Source organism: Hyalella azteca, unplaced genomic scaffold (genome assembly GCF_000764305.2).
Source record: "Hyalella azteca isolate HAZT.00-mixed unplaced genomic scaffold, Hazt_2.0.2 contig5139, whole genome shotgun sequence".
NCBI classification, from domain to species: Eukaryota; Metazoa; Arthropoda; class Malacostraca; order Amphipoda; family Hyalellidae; genus Hyalella; species Hyalella azteca.
Window position 1 is genome coordinate 37894 of NW_025935338.1, and position 7884 is coordinate 45777.

The window sequence follows — 7884 nt, forward strand, 5'->3', positions numbered from 1 at the left end:
CGTGCTACTTCTCTGACTACCGGGTCGCGCTGAGGCCGGGCGAGAAGAGGTCCCTGCCGGGCCGCTGCGTCGAGCTCTCCTGCGAGAGGCGGTCCGTCGAGCTCTCTTGCGAGAGGCGGTCCGGCCGGCAGCTGTTCGCCAGTGAGACAGGGTGGGTGAACAGTAAACAGAGCGCGAACAGGGTGTAATTAACAGTCTGCAACCGGGTGTAAACAGTCTGAATATGAATTGAACATGAAATGAGCAAGCTGCGAACGAAACTTGAACATAGATATACTGGTTGATCTTCGTTGAAGGCTCTATGCTTGTTGAAAGCTAGAAATCACTAAGAACGGATTGATTGCTCTCCATTCCGCTGCGACTACACTTAATTAATTTCCCCGTCAACCCACACCTTGGCCCAATGGGACTCCGTTACTGAGATAGGATGGCTTTAGTGGAACTTAGTAGAGTACTGGTTAGTGGCCAAGCACCTGTCCAACATGCTTTTGAAGTTGGTCAGTAGGGCGCCTCCTCTACAAGCTCCGGCAAGCCATTCCGCATGTCCATCACTCCTAGCCCTTTTGATATTCCAGCAGTCAGGATGCTTCTTGTGCCAATACTTGCGTCCTCTTGCTCTCTCCTCCGAGCTGCTAGGTATTCAGCTTTCGTCCTGTGTGTTCTAGAACTATGGGCCATCTTGTAAACTTCGAAGGTTCCCCTTTTGCCCGCTATACTCCGCGTTTGGCAGCTTTAGTGTTCTCATGTCGCTCTCCTCGTACCCCAGAGCCGCGATGTCTGGTATCAGTTTCGTGGCTACAGGCTAGATGATGTCCTCCAGATGAGCCCCGTCATCTCTGTGAAGATTTAAACAAACAACGTTTCCATTGGGGCGCAACCTCACCTGGCCCTTGAATAGATTAGTAAAAGATTTCGTGTCGATATAGTCAAACGACCTCCATACTAGCCCAAGAATCTGATTTGCTCTTGATAATGACATTTAGTTGTTTGGCTTCTATTGCTTCGGCCTCCATGCATGCCTTTGCATTTTGGGTAGTGGGATTTATAACGTTGTATTGGAACTGCCACAGTTCTGACCACCTCTGGAGGTCATCCAGGTCTGTCTGAAGTTGACGACTTACCACTACTCTGATCCACTTAAGCGCGCACCACCGAACGCCATAACATTCTACCTTCTGCAGCAAAAGCTAGTGTATTACAGAGGTAAAAGCTAAGGCATAGGTGAGATTAGTCACGTCAACTGCACTGCCTTAATTTAGTTGTCTCGTCCATTCCTCCACGTTATCCAGTAATTTTTTTTAAGGGCCTCCCACACTCACCATTCAAACAAAAAGGAATTAATTGTATTTTATTAATTAAAAACAGGGAATGGTTTCATGTCAATGATCAGGGCCCCGACCTTAACGCCTCTGATGGTGGCCTACACCGACTCCGAGGGTCACTGAGCTGTGACGCGAGCGAGGAGCGGGCCCACGTCGAACTTTTCTCTGACTGCTGTTAGGATGCTAGCTGCATTTCCCATTGCGCCACTCATCCACCGCCATCTGCAAACTGTCGTCCTCGGCCAGTCGTACATTATGTAAAACAGCATCAACTAGGCCACGGACGGAGTAGAGTGACGATATGAATGCTATACCAGTAATTGCGTTGTGGTTGAGCCACCGCAGAGGTTCAGCAAAGGGCTATACCCTACCAGGGTATAGCTCTCCAGGCTAAAGCCCTACCAGGTTAAGCAAAAAAAAAAAACGTCCGGTAAACTAATCATAACCCTAGCTTTGTAACCGCGCATAATACAACCAGGGTAGCCCCGTAAAACCCTGCCAGGGTAACACTGCAAAACCCTAATAGGGAGACCTTGTATAACCCACGCAGGGTAACCCCGTATAACCCTAACAGGGTAAACCTGTACAACCCTACCTAAACACCATATATCCCTACTAAGACAACCCTGTATAACTCTACCAGGGTAACACAATATAACCCTACTAAGACAACCCTGTATAACCTTACCAGGGTGACCCTGTATTACTCTCCCCGTGTTGCAGGTGCGGGTTGACGGGGTTCCCGCCTTCGACGAACTGCAGGGTCGTCACTAACAAGTCGCTGCCCTACCCCGCCTGCTGCCCCAGACTCGTGTGCAACCGAGGTTAGGGTCCCTCGCAGCCCATAGCCCTCTAAATGACCTGTTGGGGTCATAAGAAACCCAGTAAACTCTCGTCATAACCCCTAAACCCTCGTCAACCCTTACTATCCCTCCACGACTGTGAGCCGACCCTACAAAACCCCCAAGAAAGCCATCCATTGCCTCCACGCGTCAATTAATTAAATACATTTGATGTCAACCAATAAATAGTATTTAGAATCTTTATTTAATGATAAAGTTCAATAAAGTGCTACTAGTTATATTATAATTATTCCTGCCAAGGCTCTAGTATTTCCAAGCCAAAACAGCATATATTATCTACGGCCAACATGGCAGTTTACATATCACGTTGACCGCAGTTCCCGGTCGATGTGATATGACTCGTGCAGAAGTGTTAGGTTTGATAAAAAATCAGTTAATAAATTAAACTTTTATTTTAGAACCTGATACGTGGATAAATTCATAAATAAAAGCAAGAAATTTACACATCATGAACAATAAGAAAAGAAGGATCTTTGAATTGTATATTAGGTGTTGCTGAGAGCCCTCCAAAAATTGAACGATGTATACCATCAGATTCGCGGTTACTCTATAGACACAAAATAGAAATCGCTGTAAAAATGAATAAAATTCAAATGATAAGCTAGACGAGCCTTGAGATATGTTACACTATTTCAGCATAGTAACAACCTCGCTCCCACCTTAAAATTTTTTACCATCAAGCAGGAAAGCGGTAATTTCAAGAGGCCATTTAAAGGGAAATAATTTAGAGCGGAAGGAAAGGTTGATTTAAGAAATAACGAATAACTTTTTAGAAAGAACTAAGCTTTCTCACGAGGTTAGGAACAAATAGTAACGTTATATTTGTAATAAGCCGAAGCTCAAAAGTCAAGGTGGCCGTGCCGCACGCGCAGGCTAAGCCCAAATTTATCCCTGGAGTCGGCCCTCTTCTAATCAAAGAAAGCGCGTACATGCATTTTAATCAAAAATAAATTAAATGAAAAACAAAAAGAGAACACCTAAACTTATGAATAGGGAGTATAGGAAGGGTTGGCTTTACATACATCCTTCCGGAGCATCAATATAATGTATGTTTCCACCGCCATGTCTAACTGCCAGCAAGTTTACTTGCAGACCCATGCCTAACGATGGGATGAAGAAAAAAATTCTAATTTTTCATATTAAGAAAAAATAAAACTCAGTCCTCACTGCAGGTAGTGACAGAGAGCGCATTTTCTCGTCGACGAAAACGGGAAGTCACGGACGGACAGACGGACAGACAGACGGACATGGCGAGCACAATAGTGCATTTTTCCCATATATGGCAAAATACACTAAAAAGTAAATATACAACAGAAGGCGTACGTATAAACTGGTACAAACCTCATTTAGAGCGGTTCGATTGTGATTATTTTTATGTGGACGGAGCACGAGTAACGAAATGTTTTATCTCGCAAGCATATTATACGTCCTTAAATAATTGTTAAGACATTAAATTATTGCAATTTCCATGTTTTTTACTTTAAGAAGTTTGGTTCGCACAATTCTTCTTGGCACGTGCCAGTCACGGTCCAGTCCAATGTTCTTCAATGCATTTATATAGAAGCATTCACACCTGCCGTGCAAGACACCTGCCATGCTAAGAATGAGAGATGCAATAAATAATACGTGACTGGACCTTGACTGGCACGTGCCAGGCAGTAGTGTGTGGATCCGGCGGCCTTAGCGAGTTATGAACATACAAATGTGAACGACTTTGGTTTATGCGGCCACGCTGTTTAACGGCTATCATCCGCAGTGCCTTCGCGTACTCGTTGCGTGCGGTTGGCCGCTTGCTGATCTGCTGGCATCCTTGCGGCGCCTCTTCACCACCTGTGTCTGCCCTAACAAAATTTAGAAGCGGGTCCGACTCTGAAATAGGCAACGCCCAGGACTCGGAAAGCACGTAAATCAGCTTCTCTATAACCGCTTTCTCGTCAACTTTCCGACCCCAAGTCAGACAGCCACGAGAGTTTGGTAACTACTATGGCGGCCACTGAGCAATTCGTATTGAATTCCGTATCAGGGGCATATTGGGTCTGGCCGAGCCCGCCAATGCGTAAAAAAAAGTCGCCCCTCCCTTCCTCTCCGCAGCAAGAGGAAGAGCTGACCACACGCAGCCATCTTGATCCCAGCGACCCAACATTAAATCAAAATTGTAAATTTATTGATTCGCTTATATTATAGAGCATTAAGAAGAAAGGCAATGCAACTTTGAAGTTCATGTGGCTGCTTAAATTGCAAATTAAAGCAATCGAGAACGAATACCGACGAATAACTAAGCAAACACGTACTACGCACGCACGTGAGCGGCCATAAACTGTTTTATTGTAAATATATAGTTTTGCATGCACTGCTCATGAACGTCCGGGAGGCGTCTGCACTTTTGCTCGGGGCTTGAAGTGCAGTCCCTGGGCAGTTTGCAGGCACGGTGGACTTGGTCAAGTCAACTCTTTCCACACTCCCGGGGAACTATAAAGTTAGCACGGAGATTCTGACTAGTCGCTGATTCTGATCGTGTGGCCAAGCAGACCCGGAATAATTTTAACTCGAGTATAGCAACTCTTAGGGCCAGTGGTTCCCAAAGTGGGCGATATCGCCCCCCTAGGGGCGGTGGAAAGATTTTGGGGGGCAATAAGGAAGAAGAGGGCGGTAGGGAGGCGATAGGGGGCGGTAGTCCGAAGTCGATGTCAGAAGTTCGAACGTTTGACGATTTGTACACAACACGTGCAGCACATGACTCCCAGCGATGGTTTTTCCACCCAGATCTGTTTTTTCAACTTCTCCTGGGTATATGTCTCGGACAAGTTAACGGCCGGACTCGCGGCCGGTCTCACGGCCAATTTCCAAATTCAATGATCAAGGAATATCTCTCAAACTAATGAACGTAACTCGATTAAACTTGGTACACGTATTCATTAGGATCTAACGATAATATTTTGCTCGTGAAAATTGTTTGAATTTTGCCATCGTTTGTTTCTGCCATAGTTATATGGCATTACGGGCAGAAATTCACAGTGATCAAGGAATTTCTTCTAAACTAATGAACAGATTCGAACGAAATTTTGAATTCACAGTCCTAACTGACGAACGGTAATGTTAAGTTCGTGAAAATTTTTTCGATTGTGCCTGCGTTCGCGAGTTTTTTTCTTATTTCACCTTCATTCGTGAGTTAAACAACAATACGTGCTTAAATTCGCACCAATGAGAAATTTTTTCTAAACTACTGAACAGATTTGAACGAAACTTAGTATTTAAATACCTAACCTCAGTAACGGTGATGTTTAGCTCGTTACAATTTTTTTTATTTTGCCTTCGTTTGCGAGTTATACGGCTATACGTAAACGGATCTTGGTTAAAACGACCGTTAGAAAAGCCGGTCGTGTCTCCTATATCTGTATAATTTGCAAACGAAAGCAAAATAGAAAAATTGTCATGAGCTAAACATCACCGTTGGGAGGTTAGGTATTTATATATAAAGTTTCGTTGAAATCTGTTCAGTAGTTTAGCAGAAATTTCTTATCGCCGCGAATTTAAGCGACAAATTATCCTATCCGGCGATAAGGACCGAATATAAGGAAGTGTGAAATAAAGAATGACGGTGAAATTAAAAAAAAACTCGCAAACGAAGGTAAAATAGAAAAATTTTATAAACTAAAAAATCGCCGTTTGCATGGTAGTCAGGAATGTATATCCAAAATTTCGCTCAAATCTGTTCGGTAGTTTGGAAGAAATTCTTTGATCTCTACGAATTTCGGCCTGTATCGCAATATCACTCACAAATGAAGGTGAAATTTAAAAAATTTCACGAGCTAAATATCACCGTTAGGTTCTGATGAATACATGTTCCAGGTTTCATTGAGCTGCGTTCATTAATTTGGGAGATATTACTTTATAATTGAATTTGGAGATTGGTCGTGAGACCGGCCACGAGTCCGGCCGTAAATTTGCCCGTTATGTCCTAGGTTTCTAGTGCTGAAACTGTTAAAATAGCTGAAAAACATATTGATTCACTAAATGCGGTTCTATTCGTGATATACACAATTGTGTTTAACCTTTATCTTTTAAAATTGCAGCGTTCTTAATTTCAAGAAAGAGGCGTAAGTTTTATTATGTGTCTGTGGGGGGCGCTAGAAATTCACTAGGGAGCCAAAGGGGGCGCCAGCCTGAAAAAGTTTGGGAACCACTGTCTTAGGCGGAAGCTGAAGCATACCCCAAATTTTGTTAGGGTGTGCACCATGATGACGTTGACTAGCGCCGTTCGACGACGTGATCAAGAATGCCTGCACATCAGCAGTGATGTGTTAGAAGCGTCACTGCATTTGTTAGCAGTGGTACTGTGGCAATCAGTAGGTGCTTAAAGCGCGATAACGGCAGTAAATGGCGTTAGCAGAAATTTTAATCTGGGTACGTAATAAAACCCCGATCCCCACTCACTCTCTTGGGATAGAGAGATGACTTATTAAGCACCTCAAAATATAGCCATCATAAATATGCAATTCAACGAATCTTTTCACCCTATTTTAAGCACAATATATATGTGAAAGATCTAACCTTTGGGGAGGCCCGACACGGATTAGTCTTTCTCAGTTTTTATATTTCAAAAGGGAAAAGGGAACGAATCTCTAAAAAACGAATCTCTAAACAAAAGGGAAACGAATCTCTATTCGGACCGAGTTCCTGTACGAATTTAGTTAATAAAGCAGGTTTAACAGCACGGGAGAAAAATTCCCCTCGTGGCTATAACAAGCGCCGGCAAAACCCAACCGGACGACAACACGTGCTGCGGAAAGCTGCGCAGACGCGGAGCGACAGCACGCGGCCGCTTAGCGTAAAGCCAGGGAGAAAAAAAGCATCTTGCAATAAAAATATCTTCATGATTTGAATGCAGTCTGGTGATTTTGATGTAAATTTTAATAATGCTGCAGGATCACAAGTGTTTTTTACCAAAAATGTTGTCAATCAAGCGATTATGTATAAACGCAAAGTATAGGGCCAATCAAAATAATCTGCTGCTGCGTGCGAAAGTTTGCAACGTTCCCTCGTATATCAAGGGGGAATATATGAGACTGATTTGCAGCCATTTGATAACCATCACATTTTCTTTGTTGCCTTCATAAAGAAAGGTTATCTACCAATGTTCTCAGCCGTTCTCCTTCATTATTTATAGATTCATTAAAATTGGCTCCTATCTTCAATACAACATAGAAAGATATTTTTCTTTTCAAATCACGAAGCTTTTTTTAGGCTAAGTAAACGATTGAATATCTTCATAACTCTTTGCGTCTCGGTCGTTTGTAATAAAAAAATGAAGAATGTTACTTGCAGCAAACTGCGCTGGAAATCTCAGGTAATTTATTTTTCTTCAGTAATTGTTTGTGAATCACAGAAACTGAAAAACTTGCAGGACTTAGGATACAGGAGAGGATATTGCTAATAAAATGGCAAATAATATAATATAATATAATATAATATAATATATTATAATATAATATAGATGTGTATAAGAGACAGGACTAGTCGCATCCATTAGTCGAGTTTTGCAGGCAAATTCAACTTCCCAGTTTTGCCGAAATTTTAGAAAATTGTTCCGTGTACCAGCGCGTTTAGTTGCCGTGCCGGGAGTTTTAACCCCATCGAAGTGGGTCACAATGACATACCTGGCCCAGCACGGAGACGACGATGGTCCAGTTGCCCAGCAC

At 43.0% G+C, this 7884-nt stretch overlaps 1 long non-coding RNA gene across 1 annotated transcript; it reads left to right on the forward strand.

The window, feature by feature from the left end:
• Window positions 1–109: 109 nt before the first annotated feature.
• Window positions 110–2403, forward strand: LOC125177826. The gene is made up of 2 exons (XR_007156676.1): window positions 110–151; window positions 2046–2403. It is a non-coding gene; the product is annotated as an uncharacterized LOC125177826 (long non-coding RNA).
• The last annotated feature ends 5481 nt before the right edge of the window (window positions 2404–7884 follow it).